This window comes from Beta vulgaris, chromosome 5, assembly GCF_026745355.1.
Source record: "Beta vulgaris subsp. vulgaris cultivar EL10 chromosome 5, EL10.2, whole genome shotgun sequence".
NCBI lineage: Eukaryota > Viridiplantae > Streptophyta > Magnoliopsida > Caryophyllales > Amaranthaceae > Beta > Beta vulgaris.
Genome location: NC_079206.1, coordinates 4,960,955 through 4,971,708, shown reverse-complemented (window position 1 = coordinate 4,971,708; position 10,754 = coordinate 4,960,955).

Here is a 10,754-nt window from a genome sequence, read left to right as displayed (position 1 = left end):
CACATAAACCTAGAATGCTCCAAACTTATAAATGGTTAACCTAATGGCTAACGTTATTTAGTCTTTAGAATCGTCACTAATAAGTTTACCTAAGGACTAACAATCGCTACCCATTTTTAAGACAATATGTAAGACACAATATTACTGGGTTTCGGATTAAATCATTCATGACACTTGGCCATTATTAAGGGAATGTTTATTTTTCTTTATGGTGATAAATCACCATACTTACGTGATGGTATTGCTTTTGGCCACTAAATGAACACCTACCTAGCCTAGGTTACTAGAGTGATGAACTAGAGTAATGAAATGTAACATAGAGAGGAAAGGAAAAAAAGAAAAGAAAGCAGCATGTATTGCCACAACATAGTCAACCAACAAAAACTACTAAAATTCTTTACGTAAGTCGCAATTCATAAACTATAAATAGCATGAATCTATTCAGTAATCTTCCAAAATAACATGAGTTGAGTACTGTAAGAACTAAAAAAAGAAAAGAAATAGAAAGAGAGTGTAAAAATAGTAAGTTGAAAATTTGGGTACGTACCATCAATATTATCAGGTACATTCTTGAATACCCCTTTTTAATATTGTTTTGCTACAATGTGTTGTTATATTAATCTTTTTAGTAGAAAAATAGTTTTACTTAATAATAAAGGTACATTGTGATTTGCAAATAATGTGGTTATAATGCAAATGATATTTGTCACATCATGATTTATATACAAAGGTGATTCTAAAAAGATTATCATATGTGGTAATAATGAGGTTATGTAAAGATATACTATGTAAAATAAAATGGAGGTTCGTGGTGGAGGAAAGATTTTAAAATAAAATGGAGGTTCGTGGTTTGTGTTGGAGAAATGAATTATATACGGAGTGACGTACGTCATTGTAGGGGTGTGCACACGGAAGTATCAGGAGAGGCTAAAGGCCAGAAAATATTATCCGGAGTGACGTACGTCATTGAAGGGGTGTGCACACGAGATTTGTCGGAGAAACTAAACCAGATAATGTTATATATTATAACTGATTATTTTATATAATTATCGCAAGGTGTTTTTACATGGTATTGAGAATGTACTGGACCCTTTTGGGTTGACTGTTATAAAATGTTTTGTTTTCAGGTACCAGTATGGAAATGGGCAAGAGTGAGGAAAAAAAAAAACTTAGGATTAATATACTATATGTGTTAATTTATTGTATCATATTTTAGGTTCTTTTCGCCTTGTATTCTTTTATTAGGAATACGGCAGTAATGTCCTGTAAACTTTTATATCCTATAATAAATAAAGATGTAATATTTGGTTCGATCCTGGTACTGGCATTGAATGTTCTTTTATTAGAATTATATAAATTACAGGGCGTTACAGTTTGGTATCCGAGCTACTTCTAAAATAATATAATATTACAAATAAAAGTAAATAGAATAAAATATTAATAATTACATTAGTAACCTATTTGAGAGAAAGGTGGTGGGTATTTATAGTTTATTGCTTATTGAATGATCTCATGATATTTATAATGTGTTTTATTATCTCAGAATGGCAGGACCAATTGTTCCACAGGCACTAACGATGGATCCTGACTATAGTGTCATCGATCACATAACCGTTTAGCAAGAGCATTAGATGCATTTAATACTCACTTCCCTGAATATGGAATGACTGCACCTTACTTTTCTTTTGCTAGTTGAAACTCTTCCAATGAATGCTCCATGGGATTCCTTTAAGAATAGTATAGTGACCTGATAGTTAATGGGTTTCCAAATTGGGAAAAATACTTAAGGTTTGGATTAGGAAGACCAAGATGGACCCCGACTTTTGAAGAATTATCAGGAGAACTGCTAGCTTATGAGAGGGACCACATGGTATTTGTCTCAGATGATGAATCAGAATCATGTGGAAGTATTGATCTCAATAAGGACCAGGATACACCAGGAAAGGATGGCGACGAGTAAGGAAGATATCAAGCTGAAAGAAACTCTTTTATATATTAGGTGTTAATATTTGTCTGTTATAATATGTTAACACTCGGCTTAAGATGATATAGGGTGCATATTTTGTTGTTTTACCCTATCGGATGTTGAATAGAAATAGGTTTGGTTAATGTACTAACATGCTATGTATAATTTCATGTATATATATATATATAATATACATAATATATAGGTGTGTTTGTTTGTTTATTATACTCCATTTATTTCACAAATGCTATACTAACCTAACTACAATACGATTTTAACTTCAATCTTTTATGTATTTAGGATAATGGAATCTGCAATAACCACTCTACACAAGAAAACCAACCAGTTCCAGACCATGATAACGGAGAGGGAAATGTTAAGGAAGTCACATCACTTTTGTTTTGAAATGATTAAAAACAACAGAAACATGAAGAAGAAGAAAGTGAATATTTTAGAAAAATGGCCAGTTATAATCCTAAAACCTACGATGGAAAACCTAACCCTGTAGAATTTGAGGATTGGGTAAGAAGTATGGATAAATTGTTTGATGCTATAAATTGTCCTGAAAAATGGAAAGTAGGATTTGCTGTTTATTATCTAGTTGGGCAGGCAGATCTATGGTGGGAAACTGTAAGGAAAGGAGAAATAATGAAGATTTCGGATGGACTCAGTTGAAGGATCTTATGAGAGCAAAATTTTACCCATCAGCCCTGAAAAGACAAAAAGAGGAAGAATTTAATCAATTAGAGCAAGGCAATATTTGTTATGGATTTGCAGCAAAGTTTATGGAATTGTCCCGATTTGCACCACACCTGGTAGCAACTGAAGAGTTAAGAATGAATAAATTTGAGAGAGGTCTTAATTGGGAACTTCGTGACCGACTTTCCACCCATAATTGTCATAGCTACCAAGAGATGTATGATAAGGCATCAAATGCTGAGAGAATAATTAGAGAAAGAGAGGCAGAAGATGTAGTGTATAAAAGGAAGTGGGAAGGAACACGTACTACAAATAGAAATTTTCAGAAAAGGCCTAATATCGGGAATGCAAAACCCTTTGTACCTCCAATCCACTATCCAAAACCCCCTTGTGCCAAATGTGGTTATTTCAACCATTCAACTGAAAAGTGTAGGTTTGCAAATAATCGTTGCTATACTTGTGGGAGTACAAGTCACTTAAGAAAGAATTGCCCGTTAGAGAAGGTAGAATGCCAAATGCAAAAGTAACTACACCTAATCCCTACACCTCAAAACCTACCTCTAGATATCAAGGTGGAGCTATCCAACGTCAAAATCCAACTTCTGGTCGTGTGTTTATGATAAATCCACAAGAGGTCGAAAACTCAAGTGAAGTAGTTACGGGTAACATTTCTATACACTCTTTCCCGATACATGTTTTATTTGATACCGGGGCATCCCATTCATTTATATCCATTACCATGTCTAAAAACCTACATTTGGATCCTAGTGAGCCAAATTTAGAATTTTACATTAGCCTCCCTACAGGAAATATCATCCCATGTCAAACAATATATAAAAATTGTCCTTTAAGCATAAGGGAAATATATTTCATGCTGACCTAATTCAATTTGACCTTAAGGGATTTGATGTTATTTTAGGAATGGATTGGATGAATAAACACCGTGCCATAGTAGACTGTCAAAAACAATCTGTAACCTTAGTAAATTCTGAAGAAAAGATAGTTACATTTCAGAATAATAAGACAAAACTAGAATCTAGAATCATCTCTTTTCTTCAAGACAAAAGATGTTGAGACAAGGTTGTGAAGGATACCTTTGTGATGTTATTAGTACTGAAAAATCTGACTTGAATTTCTGACATCCCTGTTGTTAGAAAATTCCAAGATGTCTTTCCTGAAGAAATTGTAAATATGCCTCCGCAAAGAGAAATTGATTTCACTATTGAGTTAGTACCTGGGGTAGCACCTATCTCAAAAGCACCATATAGGATGGCACCTGCAGAATTAAAGGAACTGAAGATACAACTTGATGAGTTATTGGAAAAAGGATATATTAGACCAAGTACGTCACCGTGGGGAGCACCTGTTTTATTTGTAAAGAAAAAAGATGGAACCCTAAGGTTATGTATAGACTATAGAGAACTTAACAAGATAACCATTAAAAATAAATATCCTTTGCCTCGTATTGATGACCTTTTTGACCAATTACAAGGTGCGTCAGTATTCTCAAAGATGACTTACGATCTGGATATCATCAATTAAGAATCAGACCTTTAGATATTCCGAAAACTGCTTTTAGAACAGGTACGGGCATTATGAGTTTCTTGTTATGCCTTTTGGTCTTACCAATGCCCCAGCTGTATTTATGGATCTTATGAATAGAATTTTCAGACCTTATCTAGATCATTTTGTTATTGTGTTTATTGATGATATCTTAGTATATTCCAAAGATAAGAGGAAGCACGAGGAACACTTGGAAACAGTTCTAGAAACTCTAAGAAAGAACCAATTATTTGCAAAGTTTAAAAAGTGTGAATTTTGGTTAGATAAAATAGCATTTCTAGGACATGTTGTGTCTAGAGAAGGTGTGCAAGTAGATTCCCAGAAAGTAGAAGCAATCACTAATTGGCCTCGACCCACTAATGTGTCAGAAGTGCGAAGTTTCCTAGGGTTAGCAGGATACTACCGTCGATTTGTGGAAAACTTTTCCCGAATTGCTCAACCTATCACAAACCTAATAAGAAAAACAACGAAGTTTGAGTGGAGTGACAAGTGTGAAGTAGCATTCCAAGAACTGAAATTTCGTCTTACCACAGCTCCAATTCTTACTCTTCCTAGTGGTACTGAAGATTTAGAAATATATAGTGATGCCTCCAGACAAGGGTTGGGATGTGTGTTGATGCAACATGGGAAAGTGATAGCTTATGCATCTCGTCAGTTAAAACCTCACGAGCAGAATTACCCTACCCATGACCTTGAACTTGCTGCCATTATTTTTGCATTGAAAATTTGGAGACATTATCTATATGGGGTTAAGTGTAAAATTTACACAGATCATAAAAGCCTTAAATACATCTTCACTCAGAAAGATATAAACATGAGACAACGAAGATGGTTAGAATTTATAAAGGATTATGAATTGGATATTCAATATCACCCTGGAAAGGCCAATGTGGTAGCTGATGCTCTTAGTCGGAAAAACTACACTACCCTTAACTTACTTACAATTCAACCCGTTACCCAAAGAGAACTTCAAAAATTAGAAATTGAGTTGATTGTAGGTGAACTGGAAGGATATTTAGCAGCCTTAGAAATCAAACCAACCTTGAGTGAAGAGATTAAGGAGTTGCAGAAAACGATCCGCAATTAGAGAAGATTCATGAAAGAGTGTTGATGGGAAAGAGACTGGTTTTGTGATACAAGATGATGGGTCACTTCGTTTTCAAGGACGATTGTGGTACCGAATAGGACAGATTTGAAAAAGAAAATCATGAATGAAGCACATAATACCTTTTACTCTGTACATCCAGGTGGAAATAAGATGTATAAAGATCTTTGTGGTATGTTTTGGTGGAGTAACATGAAACAAGAAATTGCAGAGTTCGTTGCTAAATGTCTGACTTGTCAACAAGTAAAAATAGAACATCAGCGCCCTTCAGGACTTTTACAGCCTTTGGATATACCCACTTGGAAATGGGAGTCAATCGCCATGGATTTGTTATGGGGTTACCAACAATCCTCAAGGGATGAATTCTATATGGGTTATAGTGGATAGGCTTACAAAAAGTGCTCATTTCTTAGCAATTCATAATACTTGGGATCTAGAGCGATTAGCAAGAAAGTATGTTGAAGAGATCATTAGACTTCATGGAGTACCTAGCTCTATTGTGTCTGATCGAGATTCTCGATATGTGTCTAAGTTTTGGCAAAAGTTACAAAAAGCATTGGGTACACAACTAAACATTAGCACAGCCTTTCACCCAGCTACAGATGGCCAGACTGAGAGAACAATTCAAACTTTAGAAGACTTATTACGAGCTTGTGTTCTAGAATTCAAAGGTTCATGGGAAAAGCATTTGCCATTAATAGAATTTTCCTATAACAATAGTTACCATGCTAGCATTGATATGGCACCAGTTGAAGCTCTATATGGACGAAAATGTAGAACCCCTTTATGTTGGAGCGATATAGATGAATCAAAGATAATCGGACCTGAAATGATACAAGAAACATCTGACAAGGTTCGAATCATTCAGGAGAAAATGAGAACTGCACAGAGTCGTCAGAAAAGTTATGCTGACCTTAAAAGAAAACATGTAGAATTTTCAGTAGGTGAGTCAGTATTTCTAAAAGTTTCTCCTACCAGAGGAGTAGTGAGGTTTGGCAAAGCAAGAAAACTTCGTCCTAGATACATTGGGCCATTTGAGATTATCGAGAAACTTGGAAGCGTAGCTTATCGATTAGCACTCCCTAGTGAATTTTCTCGAATTCATGATGTATTCCACGTTTCACTTTTACGCCGATATATACCAGACCCATCCCATATCATAACTATACCCCCTGTTCGAGTTGGAGACGATTTGACTTATGAAGAGCAACCTGTTCAAATTTTAGATCATAAAGATAAAGTACTACGCAACAAAGTAATTCCGTTGGTAAAAGTGTTATGGTCTAATCACATCGAAACAGAAGCTACATGGGAAGTCGAACAGGATATGCGAGACAAGTACCCACATTATTTTAAGGTAATTTAACTTTAAGTTTCGAGGACGAAACTTCTTTTAAAGAGGGGATAATGTAATAACCAGAAAAAAAAATTAGTAAGGGATCAAAGGTTAAAGTATTATTATAAGTTAAACTAGTCCCTAATATCTTATATACGTTATTTTGTCGTTTATATGATTATTTTAGGTGAAGTTATGTGTTTCCTTGGCTTTGTACATTTGCTCAGGGAAAGTTATATGTGCATACATATATCATTTATATTAACATTATAGTTTATAAAGTACTTTAAGGGTCAAAGATTAATAAAATTATCAATTACTAGTTTATGAGCTTACAAATATATCTAGTAAGATTTTTAGTAAGTATCACATAAACCTAGAATGCTCCAAACTTATAAATGGTTAACCTAATGGCTAACGTTATTTAGTCTTTAGAATCGTCACTAATAAGTTTACCTAAGGACTAACAATCGCTACCATTTTTAAGACAATATGTAAGACACAATATTACTGGGTTTCGGATTAAATCATTCATGACACTTGGCCATTATTAAGGGAATGTTTATTTTTCTTTATGGTGATAAATCACCATACTTACGTGATGGTATTGCTTTTGGCCACTAAATGAACACCTACCTAGCCTAGGTTACTAGAGTGATGAACTAGAGTAATGAAATGTAACATAGAGAGGAAAGGAAAAAAAGAAAAGAAAGCAGCATGTATTGCCACAACATAGTCAACCAACAAAAACTACTAAAATTCTTTACGTAAGTCGCAATTCATAAACTATAAATAGCATGAATCTATTCAGTAATCTTCCAAAATAACATGAGTTGAGTACTGTAAGAACTAAAAAAAAGAAAAGAAATAGAAAGAGAGTGTAAAAATAGTAAGTTGAAAATTTGGGTACGTACCATCAATATTATCAGGTACATTCTTGAATACCCCTTTTTAATATTGTTTTGCTACAATGTGTTGTTATATTAATCTTTTTAGTAGAAAAATAGTTTTACTTAATAATAAAGGTACATTGTGATTTGCAAATAATGTGGTTATAATGCAAATGATATTTGTCACATCATGATTTATATACAAAGGTGATTCTAAAAAGATTATCATATGTGGTAATAATGAGGTTATGTAAAGATATTACTATGATAAAATAAAATGGAGGTTCGTGGTGGAGGAAAGATTTTAAAAATAAAATGGAGGTTCGTGGTTTGTGTTGGAGAAATGAATTATATACGGAGTGACGTACGTCATTGTAGGGGTGTGCACACGGAAGTATCAGGAGAGGCTAAAGGCCAGAAAATATTATCCGGAGTGACGTACGTCATTGAAGGGGTGTGCACACGAGATTTGTCGGAGAAACTAAACCAGATAATGTTATATAATTATAACTGATTATTTTATATAATTATCCGCAAGGTGTTTTTACATGGTATTGAGAATGTACTGGACCCTTTTGGGTTGACTGTTATAAAATGTTTTGTTTTCAGGTACCAGTAATGGAAATGGGCAAGAGTGAGGAAAAAAAAAAAAAAACTTAGGATTAATATACTATATGGTGTTAATTTATGTATCATATTTTAGGTTCTTTTCGCCTTGTATTTCTTTTATTAGGAATACGGCAGTAATGTCCTGTAAACTTTTTATATCCTATAATAAATAAAGATGTAATATTTGGTTCGATCCTGGTACTGGCATTGAATGTTCTTTTATTAGAATTATATAAATTACAGGGCGTTACAATATACACCTCTATGTTCTTTTAGTCAAGGGTTTGTATCCTTGCAACTTAATTTTTCCCTTCTTTTTCTCTTGCTTTTTCAGATGTGTTCCTTCCCTTTTTTTTGAGTTACTTTATATATCAACTTGGAATACTATACTATCATTAACTATTAAGGATTACTACTCATCATACTATGAAAAAGGACATGACTCAGTTACTTTTAATAATCAAAGAGAGTTACTTTTATAAATAAATTAGAGGTGATCATAAGATGGATCAGACTTTGGCAAAAAAAGGTGGCCCATTTTGAACCAAAACCTCGGGTTGGGCCGGGCTAATCATTAGGCCGAATTTCCACACCAAAACCTAGTAATTCGGTCTGGGCCCTACGGGATTTTCGGACCGTTTCCGGTCGAGCCATGCGGGTTTCTCAGACCGTTTTCGGACGGGCCAACAAATAGCCTATTTTTCATGTGTATGTTATTCATTCGTGGCACAGTTCCTTTCCCCAAAAACGGGTTGGTCCGACCACGACCCAAAAAATCTTGACCAAAACCCACCCATTTCGGGTCGGGCCCATGTTGATCACGTCTAAAAAATGGGGTTATTTTTATAAACAAAAAAAAAATTTATGAGGTTACTCATATGAATAAATTTGGTTACTCTGACAAATGAGGTTAGTCTTATAAACAAATGGAGTCACTTTTATAACAAAAGGAATACTACGCATTTTACTTTTATGAACAGATGGTTCACTACTCACTTGTATGAAGCGGTTACTTTTGTAAACAATTGAGGCAATTCATATGATTAAATAGGACCGGCGTGTATAATTTGACGAGATTACTTGCTATTAGTTAAGTTGTGTGTGCCTACTGCCTATAGCAAGCTAAAGAAAACAATATCATAATTGATGATCCTCTTATTTGTTGTTGGATCCTTGATAATTGAAATACAAGGAATCCACAAAAATAAGAATTGGGTTTTACAGAGGTTTACTTGTTGCATGGTTGGTGTATTTAATGATCAACAGCTGAATTAATACAGCACCAAACTCCATATCATTTTCATTTGGGACTTGAGAGCATTAACTAGAAGGCTCTTATTTAGAGCCAAGCCAAGGAGTCAAGGACAAAGTGTTGAGATACTATTATTGGTAATAACCAACAATGGACGTTACCCTAGGCCACTTTACCGTTTGTAAGACGGTTTGGGCAAATATTATTGGTTCAATTAAATTTTGCTTAATTATTTCATATTTTTGTGATATATTTTACTTAATATTATCTTATATCATCGATAAAAAAAAAAAGCTAAAACTATCAAAACTCTATATCTTAAATGTAATGTGAGACACATTTAATAAGATTTTATTTGTCTGTATTTTTTTTCTTGAGTATAAATCACTAAAATAGTGTATATGAGTAGTTACAAAGTAAAAAAAAAAAAAACTTTAAACAAAAAGTAAATTAAAACTATAAATGTAGCATAAACTAGTTTTCTATGTAAGTAAATCTATTCTTTTTATGTATATGCAATACGTTTTATTGATAATTGCAATAAGAGGAAGATGAACATCTTAGAAAACACATGTGATGAGGTCAGAGCATAGAGAGGGGGAGATGAGAAAAGTACTCGTTCTATGAGGCTTGAGGGAAACGAGGATAGAGAATTATATACCATAGTTGCTTCTGCTTTTCCACACACCCTCTCTTCTTTCTTAAAAGAACTCTAGTTCTTCCATTGTCAATCTAACGGTTGTCACTAGCCTGTTGGATGACGGAGCCTACTCTTATCTTTTTGCATTAATTATTATTTTAGTTTTTGTTAATAATAAAACTTCAATCTCTATTGTAGAACTTTTTTTGTCTATATGTTGGGTTATACCTGCCCATATAACTCTTATATTGAATCTTATCTCCCTCATCGTGAGATTTTGGGGATATGTTTTTAAATTGGCTCGTTGATGAAAATTCGTTTGGTGTCGCCAGTCACGGTGTATGTCAGATATACTTTTACAATTAATTGAATCAAATCTAGTTCTACTTCAATCCTTCAAATTTACAACAAACCATTAAACCTCCTTTTTGAATAATGCTTTATAAAAACAACTATATGAAAGAAGTTGACACAATTATCATATTTCATCTATAATGGTTGTTTTCCTAATTTAGAGTTTTTTTATTGCTTTCGAAATTCTTTTTACTCATACACTTTATAAAATACCACTAAAACTTGGCGGTCCCCACTTTCCTTAAAGCATGTACAAGGTACATGATTCTCCAACTCCTCTCCACACTCTCTCAACTATTCTTTTTCTTCAAGCTACTTTCAAGAACTATATTTAAAAACA